Source organism: Neofelis nebulosa, chromosome X (assembly GCF_028018385.1).
Source record: "Neofelis nebulosa isolate mNeoNeb1 chromosome X, mNeoNeb1.pri, whole genome shotgun sequence".
Classification (NCBI taxonomy): Eukaryota; Metazoa; Chordata; class Mammalia; order Carnivora; family Felidae; genus Neofelis; species Neofelis nebulosa.
The window spans coordinates 9,518,506-9,535,893 of record NC_080800.1 but is presented as its reverse complement, the minus strand read 5'-3'; the positions used below and the strand labels follow the sequence as shown (position 1 = coordinate 9,535,893).

The window sequence follows — 17,388 nt, the reverse complement described above, 5'->3', positions numbered from 1 at the left end:
ATGAGGAAGTAACCAATTTTTTAAAAGAAACTTGGGTTGTGGTAAGAATGTAGGGAAACAGATGTTTAGAAATGATTCTACCGTTATGTGCTTGTTTTACTGAAAATTATGCAAATATGTATCTATAAAAACAGCAGCCTTGGAAAATGGGGAAATGAATTTTTCTAACCTGTTTAAAAATCCTCAAATGAAGCATTTCAGTGGACTCATTTGTTAAATGAGTTGAACTCATTTGTTAAATATAATAAAATGAAACATCTTCCATTTGGTTTGTGAGAACAGTTGAGGGACGTTAAGGAACATGGAAACTTTCTGGGTGAATCAATCTTTTCTTTCTTTCTTTCTTTCTTTCTTTCTTTCTTTCTTTCTTTCTTTCTTTCTTTCTTTCAAGTTTATTTGTTTTGAGAGAGAGACAGCACAAGTGGGGGAGGGGCAGAGAGAGCAAGGGAGAGAGAACCATGAGATCACGAGCCACCCAGGTGCCCCTCTGGCTGAATTTCAACAGTCACTTGCGTAGATGAGATTGTTACATTTCTGCGGTTCCTTTTTTCCTCCAATGGCAGTGATTAAAACCAAGCAAAGAAAAAAGCTGAACTTGCAGACAGACCCTGAAACTTTTATTCGATGAAGTGGTAAACTAAGACGCTCAAAAATAAATAAGGATCCTCAATCACTTTGCTGTCATTAAAATATTGAATAGTCTGTAATGCAGCAGTGACAGCAAAATGTTTACAAGTGATTAAAATGTATGTCACCGTCAACTCATCTTAACGTAACATCTTTTGCACATATGCTTTATGCCTTCCATATTTCATTTACAGTTGGGTGGTGTGTATATGTACATATATATATACATATATATATGTGTTACAAATAAATTAATACATATTCAGAATTTGCTTTTTTACTAATAGGAATGGAATACAAAAGCAGAAACTGGAGATTTCTATTCTGTATAATCTGACTTAGGCTGCGGGACCAAAAAATGTTTTACATACTCAAACATGATGGACAAAAATCATTGCTACTACAAAGCTCAGCATAGCCCTTAAAAAGTCCAGCTCTCACATTCTGATCTGTTCTGCAGCATTTCTAGACCCCTACAAGTGGAGGCGCCTGGGTGGCTCAGACGGCTAAGGGTCTGACTCTTGGTTTCGGCACAGGGCAAGATCTTGCGTCTCGTGGGTTCCAGCCCCCTATGTGGCTCTGTGCTGACAGCGCGGAACCTGCTTGGGTTTCTTTGTTTCAACAATAAATAAATAAACATTAAAAAAATAAAAACCTACAAATGAAGTCGGGAAGCAGCACATTTCCATTCTGCTTGTCTAATCCTTGCTAATCCCATCAGGCAAGATAAAACAGGGTGGCCCTAGGTTTGGGTGACAAAACGATAGGCAAATTGATGGTTATGACATGTGCTCTTGCTTTGGGCTCCAGAAGGTTGAACCCTTTGGGGGTTGGAAACACAACCACCCCAAATCTTTCTGTTTCATTTGGCACCTATTGTTTATAGAGTATGACGTATGACAGGACAGGGCAGGGCCCGGGAGACTTTTTCATCATGAGCGATTACCCTTATTTTTTTGTGCATATAGGAAAACCCATTTTTGAACAAAAGATAACAACGGGCAAAGCCTTTCTCAAACATGTTAAAATCATCCCTGTGGGCCTGTAAGTTTGTCTCCATCAAACTAGATTCTATCCCTACTTTAGGGCAGTACATGGGGAAGCAGAGGGTTGAAGATATAGGGGGTCCATTCCCCATCCCAAGGGGCTATTGTATATTTCTGTGATCTGTGTATATTTGAAAATTTCTTTTATAGTTTTATGCTTGGAAAGTGAAAACAATCCCATGGGTTTGTAAATTCAAACTACAAGAGTATGTGTTATAGAAACCGTGATCTAAGACAATATTTAAAAACATGAATTGATTTTGCGGCATCTGGCTGGCTCAGTTGGTAGAGACTAGGACTCTTGGTTTCGGGGTCGTGAGTTCAAGCCCCACATTAGGCACAGAGTTCACTTAAAGTAAATAAAGAAATAAATAAAATGAGGGGATTAAAAAAAACCCCATGAATTGATTTTTTAAAAAGACACTTTTAGAGAGATGATTAGCCACACTTTATAAATTTCATGATTTTATAATCTTTACACAAAGGATTTGAAAAAGTGATTAAGTGGTAAGGGTTCCTTTGATGACTAACTTCTGATAGAAGTTAAAAGAAGCAGGCAAGGAAATCACAGAATCAAAGGTTTCAGCTAACAGTTCTATTTTAATTAAGAAATTGTGATCTCCTAATCTTTTCTGCACTAACGTAATTATTCTCAGCCCCTACCTAGAGAATTTAGTTTCTTTAGACGTAGATCTCCATTACTGCCCAAAGTTACGTTATCTTTCCTGTTCTGAGTTGTGTGTGTTTGCTTGTGTTTCTTCTCTTCTAAGCTCCATACACATGAACTGAACCTCTCTACCCCGGCCCCAGATCCAGGCCTAGCTTCGTCTCTACCTGCTCTGTGCAGTGGGAGCTCTGCCCTTGTGGGCGGCATCACGTGGGCCCCTTGCCCAGGTCCCAGGTGCTGCTAGTCTCTGCGTGCCTCAGTGGGACTTGTTGACGTCTTTATCTGTGCCTACATCTATCCATTCCCTGCCAGGACTCAACCGCACACCATCCCTCTCTCCAATTTAGAAAGCTTCTAAGTTCCCAAAACAAACACTGCCTCGGGAATAGTGCTGATGGGGAGTGTCCTCATCCTGACTCCCACTGAAAAATGTAATTACAACTTCAGCTTTGATTCTTAGCCAAGAACAATAAACATTTCTGCATTGAGAGCAGTAGTGAGATCAATTATTCAACTAATATTTATTTATACTATATCAACCATACCTATATTTATACCAACGGTTCTCAAAAAACAAATAAATCCCAAACAAGTACCTATTAAATAAACATATTTCTTTCTGGATGAAACACATTTTCCACATAGAAGACTTTAGCTTCATGTACTGACCACTGTAGAACTAATCTCCATTTGCCTACTTTAAATGAAAAGCGATCTCCTTTTTTCTTAACTGAGGCATTTTCTCTGGTTGTCTCTGTGAAAGTGTTCTTAGTAAACATTTGTTTCTGGTCAACGTTACCCACAGGGTCGCCATTTTCATGCTTTAGAAGAGTTGATATGCTCACTGGAAGATTCTGTCTCCCATCTTCTCTCAGGCTGGCAGGAAGTGACTTCTCAAATTTGGTCAAAAGCAGTCCCTTTGCTTATTTATGATGGATCAAATTTGAACCGCTACTAATTCAACAACGATTTAATGGAACATTTCTACGTGTCTGGGACCTGGGATGTGACTGTGATTCAGACCGACATGTATGTATTCTAGCACAGGTGTCAGGAAATTATAGCCCATGGGCCAAATCTAGCCTCTGCCTGTTTCAGTAAATAAAGTTTTATTGGAACACAACCATGCCCTTTTATTTATGCATTGCAGCTGCTTTTGTGTTACCAAGGCAGAGTTTGGTAGTGGTGACGGAGGCTTTCTGGCCCACAAAGCCTGAAATCTTTACTATCTGGTCCTTTACAGAAAAAGGTTTGACAAACCTTCTTCCAGTGGAAGGACAGAGGCAATAAAAATCCAATAAACATACACTATATCTCATATTGTTGGTGGCTGATAGCTTTTACGAACAAAAATACAGCAGGATAGAGAATGAAAGGGGGTGGATTGTTTTAGCAAGACAGGAGGGGAGGCCTCTCTAAGGAGTTTACCTCTGAGACCTGCAAGAAGTGAGGGAACGAGTTGGGAAGTGATCCCTGGGTCAACTATCTCAGGCAGAGGGAAGAGAGATGCATAAAGGCCTTGAGAGAATAGTCTCCGAGCCATTGGTCTACTCATGCATTGGTTCCTTTATTCAAACAAGTTTTAGTTCAATGTGCTGTGAAGTTCTCCTTGGTTCTGTGCCCTCAAAGAAATTCCAATCCCATAGGAGGAGTGACGGATACAAACATCTGAGTATAACAGACGACTAGAGGCAGGTGCCCCTGAAAGATACACCCCATACTTTGGGGGTACATTCCATGGGGATACTTGATCTAACCTAAGGGCAGTCAGTGGGGACTGGGAAAGACCTCACAGAGTAGATGCCCAGGGGATGAGTCTAGAGATGTGAAGTGGAAACTACCGGATGGACGAGGAAGGGAATTACATTCCAATCCAAGGGAATAGGAAGCAAAGCCATAGAGGCATTAAAGAAACCGGTGTTTGGGACAAGTGTAAGTGTTACTTGTTGGGTAATGGGGGAGAATGTTTAAGAGAGTGAGAAGTATCAAGAAAACTACAAGCCATGGGGCGCCTGGGTGGCTTGGTCGGTTAAGCGTCCGACTTTGGCTCAGGTCATGATCTCATGGTCCGTGAGTTCGAGCCCCGTGTCGGGCTCTGTGCTGACCATTCAGAGCCTGGAGCCTGTTTCAGATTCTGTGTCTCCCTCTCTCTGACCCTCCCCTGTTCATACTCTGTCTCTCTCTGTCTCAAAAATAAATAAACACTAAAAAAAAAAATTTAAAAAAAAAAAGAAAATAAGGCCAACATAGTTTTAAGTATTAACTTAAATGCGTATACTATTAGTTTTATTTATGAATCACACTGTTGTTCATTTTGAGGGTTACAGTTCAAAGGATTACAGAGTTTAAACAGAATCCAGACTGATAACATTTTCCAGTCATACCTTCAGCTTTAGCAAATGAGATGCCAAAATAGGTTCCATTAATTCATGATCAGATTTATCTTCCAAGGACTCAGTTCTATTTGTCAATACCACTATTGAAAACCACTTCAACAATTAGTCTTTTATCAACAGCCAGTTCATCTACCCAGATTTTTGTCATCGTTAAAGATGATGAATTTAGCGCCTGCAAAATGCTTATTGACTGTGCCGTGTGAATCTAATTGTAGGATCTAAAAGGGCAAAATGTTTGTCGGTTGCCCTAAAGCTGCAAGATCCCTACAGCTAGGCTGGTAATCAATTACATTAATTGAGTCCAGTTCAATGTGTTTAAGGGATGACTTTTATGTTAATGACACTCTAATGTGTCAGGGGCAATAACAATCACCTCACACCATCAACTCCAGGTATGCATTACTCCCAAGGAAACTTAGATTAAGATTTATTGGTGATTAAAAATTTAAAAGACAAATAAAAGAGGAAGGTAGCCCCACAATAAATGCTCCGAATCATATGTTTGGCCATCATCTGTATGGACAGCGGGACACTTGGGGGAGTGTAAGTTCACGTGAATCGAATTGAGAGGAGGCTATAGAACACTTCAATACCACTATGGAAATCTACTCCTGGAGAATGCATTGTTTAGAAACTGACTTAGCAGTCAGCCCAACTTTCCATTCTCAACCCTGACTTGAGCTGTTGGATAGGACCCAGAAGTGGGGATCTTCAGCGTACGTCCGTGTTCCTCCCATGACACTTGGTATGTGGTCCTAAGGTTTGAAGGGCGCAGTCAAGCTAGACTCGAGGTGCTGGTGAGCAAGAGGAAAGTAGATTGGGAAGAAACCAGAGGATGTCGTTGTTCAGACCCCATTCAAGCGGGGAAGGCCTTCGATTTCAGTATGAAGAGAATAGGCACTGGGAGAAGAATGGCCAGTATATTCCCAGACAGTGAAGTTCCCACCACGGGTCTCCATTTCAAAACAAAATATTAAACAGAACCATTCAAGAAAGTACGGCAATACTCTGATATTTTCCGTCTCTCCTTGAATGCTATTTGCTTAAACCTATTTCGTTTTTCAGACCCGATTTAGATGATAAGCTAAATCATACTTCAAATTCTTCCCCATTAGTTAATCTAGCATTACCCAGGCATCTGTGCTTTTAAAAAAAGGGCCTTCCGGGTGATTCTGGTGCAGGATTCAGGACCACACTGTGAAAACCATTGGGTCAGTGGGACACATCCTAGGAAGAAGCTTCAGGGATAAAACAGACAGCCAACCTCCATATATTTTCCAGTTTGCTTGCTGTAGTTACCAGCCTCTTTACATCTTTTTCCCGGTGACTGTCTTGAGAATCCGAGTTCCCAGATGGAGAAGCATTTGTGGGAGGCAAAAGCAATTTGCGATGAAAAACAATCTCGTGGCTAGCACGAACATTTGCCATTATATTAGCACGAGTCCGGAACATTCTCAAGGAGTGAAAAGCATATAGATTAGAGACATGCCTCTCGAAAGCCCATTGTATGCGGCCCGGTTGAGAACTGGTGTGCGCCATCCACTCCTGGACAAAGGAAACAGCTTTTCATTGTTTTGTTTTATCTGACTGCGCTGCTCCCTCGCAGACCAGATCTGCTGAGACTTGACAACATTCCTACCTGAACACCTGGAGTCTAAACCAAGTTCATTTTATAGACCTTGGCCGGTGCACGTGGCGTCGCCTTTCGTCTTACAAAGAGAACTTGAGGCAAAATTTTACCTTGTTTCATATAGTTAGGATTCATTTGGATAAACTCAAAATAGCTCAAGCCTTCAGAGGACACGCATGCTTCAATCTATACTGAAACTTTCTAAAAGCTCAATTATTTTTGAAAATAATTAACATGTGTCAGCAGTATCCATTTTACTAGATGCAGATTTCTTGTGATCATAATTGATGTTTAACAAAATATGAAACATAGGCATTTTCCATGACATATATTTAGCAATTTTATGTATGCCTAATTAACGTTGTCACAGCAGTGTTCATTTAACTCAATTGAAGGGCTAAAAAGTGTTTTCAGCTTTTATTAGTGTGACATTTGTTTTCTGGGCCACACAAACCATGGGGATAAACAAGTCAAAAAGCCAAGATACAACTGGGAGATTCTGCCTCAATCCTTCTTCACCTTTAAAAATGGGCTTTCAAGGGGCGCCTGGGGGGCTCAGTGGGTTAAAGATCTGACTCTAGATTTCGGCTCAGGTCATGGCCTCACGGTTCGTGGGATCGAGCCCCGGGCTGGGCTCTGGGCTCTGTCCTGACAGTGCGGGGCCTGCTTGGGATTTTCTCTCTCTCTCTCTCTCTCTCTCTCTCTCTCTCTCCGTCCTCTGCTCACACTCTTGCTCTCTCAAAATAAATAAATAAACTTAAAAAAAGAAATAACATGCTGTCCTCTTCTTCACGGGTAGTTTCAATTCTCTTCAATAATTTGTACTCATTTATCTATTCATTCATTCATTCATTCATTCATTCATTCATTCATTCATTCAGAGTGTGAGTGTGAGGGGGGCAGAGAGAATCCCAAGCAGGCTCCGCACCGTCAGTGCAGAGCCAGATGTGGGGCTTGAACTCACCAGCTGGGAGACCACGACCTGAGCCGAAACTAAGAGTCGGACACTTAACCGGCTGGGCCACCCGGGTGCCCCTCATTTACCTAATCTTTACGTCAGTCTGTTAATCGGGTACTGTGCTGGGCCCCGAGGAAAAGAACTCTTACGATAAAAGGAAGAGATGCTGCTAACATGCACTGAGCTTGCCAAACACTGTTTGCAATTATATATACACACTGCATTTATTCTCGCCAGGAAGCCACTAGGTGGGTAATATTTGTATCGTCTATACTTGAGGGCATTGAGGAACAGAGCAGTCACGTTTATTATTAATATTTATTTATTTATTTTTGAGAGAGAGAGAGAGAGAGCACGTGAGTGAGTGGGGGAGGGGCAGAGAGAGAGGGAGACACAGAATCTGAAACAGGCTCCAGGCTTCGAGCCATCAGCCCAGAGCCCGACGCGGGGCTCGAACTCACATACCGCGAGATCGTGACCTGAGCCGAAGTTGGATGCTTAACCGACCGAGCCGCCCAGGCGCCCCGAAAATACTTCTTTAAAAAAGTTCAAAATGGAGTCACTTGTACGAAGTCCCAGGTCAGCAAACCACGGCTGAATACATCCTCCCCCAGGAATGTAACCTCTCCACTCTATTTGGAATTGCACAGTCAGCACTACTGAGGCAATCGACCTGATAGACCCTGCCCATCTCCCATCCCCCTTAGGAAGGAGGCTTTGTCTGCAACAATCTTTGCTAGAAATTTCTTTTTCCTACCCCTTCTGTCCGTAAAAGCCTTTTATTTTGTGCAGTTCTTTGGAGCTTCTTTCTCTTTGCTGGATGGAGTGCTGCCCGAGTCATGAGTCATTGAATAAAGCCAATTAGATCTTCAAATTTACTCAGTTGAATTCTGTCTTTTTTTTTTTGAAACATACTAAAGAATACATTTAGAGCCTTGCAGCAGAACAGGAATTTCCAAGTATAATGTGAAATCCAAGAGCGACACAGGAAAAGACAAACAGGTTCAACTACACGGTAATTTAAAAGGGCAATACCATAAGCAAAGTTGCAAGACAAAATGCTGTCAGAAGACGTGTGCAAATCATACAGAACAGACAAATGTAAAATGTACGTAATAAAGAGTTTGCACAATTCAGAAACCAGAGCTAATCCAATAAAAAATGGTGAAGTATATGATCAGGGATATAGATGAAAATCATAGAAATGGCCGAGAACGTTCTGAAAGACAGTCTCACTGATAAACGCAAAGTAAAATACTGCTATATCACTTTTTTCCCCTTGATATAAAGATGTAAGGTGTTGCAACCTGTTCTGGGAGGGCCATCCTAAGCTTCCAAAATTTACATGCCGTATATTATGGGTCTCAACAATTTTCTTTCAAGGCCTGTGTCCTGTCAGATAACTGGGTAGTGCTGTGTACCTAAGGATGTGCACTGCAGCACTTTATTGAAAACAAAAATAGGGGGAGAAGCAGGAGAATAAGGCAGTGCTCTTGCAAATTAAATATATTCTTTCAGGGGGCACCTGGGTGGCTCAGTCAGTTGAGCATCAGACGTCAGGTCAGGTCATGATCTTGCGGTTCGTGAGTTCAAGCCCTGTGTCGGGCTCTGTGCTGACAGCCCAGAGCCTGGAGTCCGCTTCAGATTCCGTGTCTCCCTCTCTCTCTGTCCCTCCCCCGCTTGTTCTCTCTCTCTCACTCTCTCTCAAAAATGAAAAACTTTATATACTTTCATAGGCAATTCAATAGAAAGCTTGAAGGATACAATTTTAAAAATTCTTTCAGACATCGGAATAACAAGACAAGGTGTTGGAAACATAAAGGCAACAACAATAACAAAAAAATTACAAATGATCAATTCAGAAGAGCCAACACAAAATTGGTAAGGATTTCTAAAACCAAGAAGTGAAAAAACAATAGGGAGAAAGGAATTATCAAATGATTCCAAATCGTCTCTGAGCTGAATGAACTGAGAACTTAGCTGGAAAGCCTTTAGCCTCACAATAAAAGCACTTTCACACCTGGATGCATCACTATGAAATTTTAATACACGAAAGATGAAGAAATTATCTTTAAAGCTATACAGAGAAAAGATACATTGAGGATACAGGAGTGAGAATCAGATCATTATCGGACTACAAGGACTGAAGGCTGGAAGGCAATGTAGCTTGAATTAAAACATCCGTGGGAAAATAATTTTCCACCGAGATTTCTATGTCAAGTGAGAGGGCAGAGTAAAGACATGTCCACGACATGCAAAGATTTACAGAGGTTACTGCCCGCTCACACATCTTCTCTAAGAAAATGGCCAGAGGATGGGCTCTAATAAAATCAAGACAGAGAGAGGTCAAGAAAGTCAGGGCTCCAACACAGGAAAGAAGGAAGCAAAGTCGTAAGATGACAGTTTGGTTGGTAGCTCAGAAAATCATCATTCCAGATCACGGCAGGATGAGGAATTCAGTGGGGACAAGGTTGGGAAAGAAGGTGGTTCCAGAGATTTGACTCTACCATTGAGATGGACAAAGTATTTAAGACAGGACATGCAAGGGGGGAAATGAAAACACAGAGACTGCTAGAAAATAAAAATAAAAAAAAACAACTTCAAAGTAGTGGCAATATAACCAGCAATAATTAGTGATACAACGAATACCATATAGTCATGATAAAAATTAAAACTTATCAGGGAGCTTGTAGAATCAACCTACAGATAGGGCCCAAAAGACTCAGTAATGATTACAGAACTGGAAAAGTTTTCAAACTTTGCATTATTAAGGACAAAATATGTTTAAAAAAAATATATATATATATATGGGAAAGAAGGGGGTTAAGGAGAAGGGTAAGGAGCTAGAAGGGCGCCTGAAATATATTTTCATTTCACCAAGTGGAAATTGATAGTGTCAGGACATGCTGTTTACAGTGTAAGGAAAAAGAAATGAAGGTATGGTCTATCAATTAAAATCACAAAGATAAGTGACAGTAACAACTATCCTCAGAAAAGAGGAGCGCTAGAAGGAGGTAGGGAATGTTGCCTCTAATCGAGCCAGTATGTGACAGAATGAGCAACAGTAGATCAGGTCTAAAATTGCCAATCTTAGAACTACCAGTTTAAGCAGAATACGTACAACAGGAGTTGGCAGGTAGTCCTGTAAGGGGCCAGATGGTAATTATTTTATTGTAATTATTTATCTTTTTTAAGTTTATTTATTTTGAGAGAGAGCGAGCATGCGCGAGCAGGAGAGGGGCAGAGAGAGAGGGTCATAAGCAGGCTCTGAGCTGCCAGTGCAGAGCCCCATGTGAGGCTCAAACTCACAAACTGTGACATCGTGACCTGAGCCAAAACCAAGACTCGGATGTTTAACTGAATGAGCGAGCCACCCAGGCGCCCCCACACGGTAAGCCTTTTTAGGTCATACGGTCTTGATCGCAACTACTCAACTTTGCTACTCAACTTTGCTGAAGTAGCACAAAAGCAGCCATGAAAAAATGTATAAAGAATGAATATGACTGCGTTACAATAAAACTTTATTTACAAAAACAGGCAAATGGCCATAGTTTGCTGAGCCCAGATCTAAATACACATGGGAAATCATCGCACTACAAACACTACAGAGGATGATTTTAAAGATGAGAGAGACATTAAAGACATTAAATTTACTTTTTCATTTAGCTCCTAGGAGGAATGCTTTTCCTTGATTCGTAAAGTCCCGTCAAGAACAGAAATGCTCCACTAATATTAAACAATGGAAGCTTTTTCCCAGTATTAAGGACAGGAAAGATCAGTGACCAAAATGTACTTAAATTTAAGCTTTCTTCCAGTGTTTGTCCTGGTAAATCACTGATACATGCATCCCCTTGGCAATCTTAGAACTGAATACCACTAGGTTCTGAACTCCTTAAGGGCCGCCTGGCTGGCTCAGTTGGAAGGGCACACAACTCTTGATCTCAGGGTTGTAGGTTCGAGCCTCACGTTGGATATAGAAATTACTTAAAAAAATAAAATCTTAAAAAATAAACTCCTTGAAAGTTGCATGATGTCTCTGTAATTTCAGTCTCCGTCTGCCACAACGTACGGGATACAGTCGGTGTGCAAGGCATACTTGGAAAATGCAGATATAACAGCCAAACTTATCGATTCAGGCACACTCAGTTTAAGTTAATAATATTTTATGATGTTTCACAAAGAATTCCAGAGATGTAACTCCCCACATGAAATTTTAGAGCCCTTGTTTTAATTTTGAACTTGGCATAGCCAGCTTTGCTTTATCTAGTTAGAAGAAACAGAAAGACTATAAAGCAAGACGATGAATCAGGGTTAGAAACTTTTGTAAGGTTCACTTCAGGCTGTAGAATTGCATGATGAATAACAGGTCCTTTTGTATAGGTATTTCAAAAGCTATCATAAAATCTTTTAAAAATATGTTTAAGGCAGGGCGCCTGGGTGGCTCAGTAGGTTGAACACACGACTTGACTCTTGATTTTGGCTCAGGTCATGATCCCAGGGCTGTGGGATCATCATTGGGCTCTGTATTGAGCATAGGGCCTGCTTAAAATTCTCTCTCTCTCTCTCTCTCTCTCTCTGCCCCTCTTCCCTGCTGGTGCGTGCTCATGCTCTCTCTCTTAAAAAAAAAAAAAAAGAAAGAAAAAAGAAAAATATTTTTAAGGCAAAACTCAAAATGCACTGCTGATGATAAGCACTTTCTAAAGTTTGAGAGTGATATCTATTAACATTGAAGAGGCAATCATATTCAAGTTTCCAGTGATTCATCAATTCAAGGAATTGCCTTCTCTCATGAAAATTTAAAAAAAGAAAAAGGCTCCCATGGGAACTTAAACTGTGTTAGAAATGAATTGCTTATTTATATTACACCCCCCCTTCCCAACACCAAAGGAAAGTTAAAGCAAAGAAATAAAATTTTGTGATTTTAGTTCACATACAGCCTTGTCTATACACTGGAGCAGAACCACACTTCATCATTTAATTATAGATAGTCTCACATGATAATTATGCAAAGTAGACTTTCATTATGTCTCAAATTGAGCCCTGAAAAATGTGGATTCTGTAGGTGGAAGGAATCAGCTGATGAATTTTTGCTATGGAGCTCTGCCCTGTTAATCACAACCATGAAATTGGAGTGTAGGGTGAGGGAAAGAAAAAAGAAAATGTTTGGTAGAAACATCTGGAAATAAATCTAACTCTCCTTTTAGGAAAAGTGCTGCCTTTGAAATGTTATGGCTATAAATATTATTTTATGGGCATTATAAAATCATGCACAATTAAGAAACAAATTAAGCATGGAAAGGCCACAATTCACTTTTCATAGGCCTGTCTCTGAAAGTGTTTAATGATAACAGTGTATGAAAATGGAGGTTATGGCGACAAAGAGTTTCAACACTTGTTCCCTGCTCACATCAAATTTAGGGGTTTGTAGATGATAATAATAAAATCCCTAACACTTTTTATTGTACCTAGGTTGCATAAAAAGATAAACGTTTCCTGTGTGTGACGATTATTGCGAAACAGAATGTATCACTTTTACTATTCAATTTCAGATATGTTAAAATCTGAAACTGTTCACACCTGTAAGTTTCTCTCCCCACAGCTTTTTCCTTGAATTCTGCAAATTTGTTAAGAAGCAGCTGAATGAACAGTGAGTGGTTTGATGTCTGGAAAGGTAAGTGCGTTGCCGCTTTCACGAATATTATCATTAGACAATAAAAGCTTCAAATGAAACACTTGCTTTTGGCCTAAAGGAAAAAGTCATGTTGGCCATTGGCTTAATTTAAAACACATGGGGTTAAATTATCTCAAAGATTCTAACATTCAAACCTATCAAATATTAGTGTTTCTAAAATGTCTAGGTCTACATTATGAAAATAATCCAACACACTCAGTAAATAGTCTAAAGTATTTCAATGTGTTTTCGACCAAATATTTGGATAATACTGACTAGGGAAAACCCTTTATCCAGTAAAAGCTGACGATAAATAATTATCCTCCCAAATTCTTAGACAAAACATAAGAGCATTGGAGCCAGAGTACTTTTTATAAATGTTGACAGTTCTCCATCAAAAATAATATATGTATACATATATACATATACATGCACACATATTTGAAACAAGCTGAAGCATATTTGAAAAGAAGATGCATTTGAAGTACACTGGTAAGTGGGGCGTCTGGGTGGCTCAGTTGGATGATTTTAGCTCAGGTCATGATCTCTCTCTCTGCCCCTCTTCTGTGCGTGCACATTCTCTCTCTCAATCAAAATAAATAAATAAACTTAAATGAAATATACTGGTAAGCAACTGAATGTTCTAAGCAAACTGACATAGTTGTCGGATGCAGGGTTTCCTCACAAAATAAGTACACTGAATTGGAAATATATTGACTTCTCTCCATCATGGAGAACCCTCTGGATTAGTTTTAGTGGAGAGAGAAAGCCAGATCCGTAACAGACTAGGGTGTGTGAGATGGCACTTGCTCGTTTCTTATTTTATACCCAAAGGCAGGAAATCCCAGGCTCTGACAGGTTGCGATTCATGAAGACGCCTTCGTCATTTCAGTTAACAATTCTCTTAATTACTGTCCTTTACCTACCACCGAAATCAAATTAAAGACATAAGAATTCTACACACCAAGCCAGAATGGTCTCGAAAGTTGCAGTTCCTCAGTAAGTTAAACACAGAGTTTACATATGACTCAGCAACTCCACTCCTAGGTGGTACCAAAACGAACTGAAAATGAGTGCTCAAACAAAAAAATTGCATATAAAGTGTTTACAGCATTGCTATTTATGATATAATGATTTATCTATTAATGGAAATTTGGGCTGGTAACACCTGCTCCTTATCGTACACAGTGCTACTATCCATATATATAGACATATGAACACATACACACGCATACATACATATATAATAGAGTATTATTCAGCCCGAAAAACCAGTGAGGTCCTGGTCGATGCTACAACATGGACAGACCTCGAAAACATTCTGTCAAATGAAGGAAGCCACCTAGAGCAGAGACAGAGAGATCATGGAAACTTGACGCCCTCTCCCCAGACCTTACTCTGTATCTCTTCCACCTGGCTGTTCTTGAGTGACATTCTTTTCTAATAATCCGGTGATCCAGGAAGTACAATGTTTCTCCGGGTTCTGTGAGCCGCTTTAGCAAATTAATCGAACCCAAGGAGGGGACGTTGCATATAGGTTGGTCAGAAGCGCAGGGGACAGCTGGCACAGCGACTGGCCCCTAAAGGCGAGAGGACAGTCAGGACCGTCTGGTGAAACTGAGCCCTTAAACAATGGAATCTGAGGACACCTCCAGACAGAACTGAGTTGAGGACACCCAGCAGGTGTCAGAGAATTGCTCGGTGGCGTGGGGAAAAGACTCACACTGTGGAACAGGGCACAGAATCATAGCTGTTCTGAATGTACAAATGTCACTACTGGTAAATTTTAGGCTATGGGTGTTTTACCACAGCAAGAAAATGCACTAAAGTACTTCATTTTGAGGGGCTAATTTGCTCCCTCCACTTCCCTTGTTCCCCTTCACGCTCCCATGGGGCGCTCCCTAGGAGGAAGGATAATATTAAAAAGAAACGAATGTTCTTGTGCAAAGTCCAAGTACTCGGTTTCCTAAAACATTATTCACATGCTCTTTTCTAAGGAAGGGGATGGGGAGAGTAGGAGGTGGGTAGGGTATTCAAGAAGGAACAATCTGAAACAAAAGACACAATGAATCCTACCCGGTACTGGAAGGTTTCTCGGTACTGTTTGGGCAGGTTCTCAGTCTGATACATTGCGTCTGTGATTCTGGGCAGGAGACTTCTTCCTGCAGAATTACCTTTTGGTCCTCATACTTCCTGTGTATCAATGAGCGGACAGCAGCCGCTAAAGCTTAATGTCTGCATTCTCTGCTCGGTAATGTCAATAGCTAGATTCAAGAAGAGAGGCCACTGATTCAGATCAAACCTTTCAGTGGGCGGCCGGCGCTGATGAATGTTAAACTCTGCAGAAAATACGAACAGCATGCAAAGAGAGACCAAGATACAAACATCAGACACCACAGAGGTCACTTTTTTTTGAGGAACCACAGGATATGATCTCTTTGGCATTAGATCCCTACTTCCTGTTTTTAATAAAAGCAAAGGATAAACTTTGAGAGCGATTAAGACTGAAAGTCGACTGTTCTGGAACCAGCAGTTGGGCAGAGGTTCAAAGTGATTTGGGATAGCTTCCATGTGGGTTTTTAGTTCTTTTAATATCTGCCCAAAGCTCCCCGTCCAGTATTTAATCAACTCCTGGCTCTAACAACAAGGAAGAGTAGGGAAGGTCACAGCATGCAGTGGGAGGGGGCCTGGCTTTGTTACTCAGTCGCGTCAGCTTTCAGTTTCTCTTTCCATAATGCAGCAAATATTTCTCGAATGCCTCTAACACACAAGACAGTGTAACAGGCTCTTCATGAAGCCCAAAGATATATCAATATATTGACCATCTATTTCAAGAGAGTTGTATGCACCCAGCCCTATGCATACATTATTCCTAGGTTGTGAAGCCCAGGAATTGATTAATATTTCCGATTTTCAGAAGACACAGGTGTAGCTCCGAAAGCAAACTATTCCTATTCTTAGAAGTTTGCAGTCTGGCGAACGCCGACACATACGTTCATGATTTTAATACACAGGAATATGGCTAAGTCACAGCATCAGAGAATTTTTTGCCCTGGAAGGGATTTGAGTGGTCAGACTGCAAACCCTTGACAGATGGGTATCTGGACACAGTGACTTGTGCAGAGACAAATAGCCATTTTGTGACACGGGTAAGGGCAGATCCCAGGGTCGAGCATGTGACGAGGGTTTGCAACAATGAAAGCGCCATGAGGTTCTGGGGCCCAGGAAAAGCCTGACTGAGAAGGTAGCAGAGGAAATCAGACTTACGGGATGAGTAAGCATGGCAGGAGGGGACGCCCGGAGTAGGGAGGGATCGGGCAACCAGAGAGTAGTAAGAAGAAGGCTACAAGGGCATAGATGCTGGCGGTGGCCCATGACCTGTATTCCTCTACGCTTCCTGACTCCCACGGCGGGATTCTCCTGGAAAACTTTCCAATAACTCACCTCGCCGGAAGTCCTCGTCTCAGGTTTTACCTCTAAAGATGCAACCCGAGACGAGGGCCACGTCCTGGAGTCTTGCATTGTCGGACGTGAGACACGTACTTCATTTCATGCAGGCGGGGAGCGGACAAGTTTTCATCAGGCAATTATTATTAACTTATCAGGGCAAACCAATCCAATTCGATCATTTCTATTCTCTGTCTCGAAACGAAACCAACGTACCCTCCGGGATCTACTTTAACATCTGAGTTTCAGAGTCAGGGGCGTACAATGAAATTATGGTAGTTAATTCACGATGATGGCATATTGGAGAAGGAGGTAGAAAAAGGTCTTTCACTCATTCACGCATTTCATGAATATTTTTATTAACCTACTACATGCCAAGCATTGCTCTAAGAACTGTAGGGAGAGCAGGTAACAAACAACAGGGGAGCTCACATTTTAGTGAGACGGACAATAAAATACAGAAATCGACAATACATAATTAGAGGGGCTAAGAAGCGGTGTGGAGAAAAATGACAGGAAGTGGATTTTAACAAGGGTCAGGAGGCAGGGTGGGAGGGGGAGGCAAGAAAGGCCTCCTTGAAATGATGGACTTCCAGCAAGAATGTGAAGGCGCTGAGGGAGGGAGTCAGGTGGATTCCTGAGGGAAGGGCACATCAGGCAGAGGGAAATGCAAACGAAACAGCTGGAAGGTACCAGGCATGTTTGAAGAATCCCAGGCAGGTGATGGGCTGAGGGGGGTGGGCTATAGAGCACTCTACTGGGAATCAGGGAGGGCTGGCCCACCACACAGGGCTGGGTTTGGAGCCTCACTCCCTCATACATTCACCAGGTCCTCGACATCACACGCAGCACTGGGGGCACTGTTACAGGCCCAGGAGCTCGAAGGCCTGCCTGCTCCCTGCTTTCCTCATGTTTCCCTTCCTATAGAATACTGTTCCCACCCCTC

General features: G+C 41.4%; 1 protein-coding gene across 9 annotated transcripts in view; it reads right to left on the bottom strand.

Moving 5' to 3' along the window:
- Positions 1-17,388, bottom strand: part of FRMPD4 (FERM and PDZ domain containing 4) — an 850,869-nt gene that overhangs the window by 100,024 nt on the left and 733,457 nt on the right. The window contains exon 1 of one of the 9 annotated variants that reach the window (XM_058713636.1): positions 15,072-15,362. The exons of the other annotated variants lie outside the window; for them this stretch is intronic. The gene's annotated coding sequence lies outside the window, so the exon portion shown is untranslated. Of the gene's footprint in view, positions 1-15,071; positions 15,363-17,388 lie in introns of those variants that run through there. 9 annotated transcript variants of the gene reach the window in all.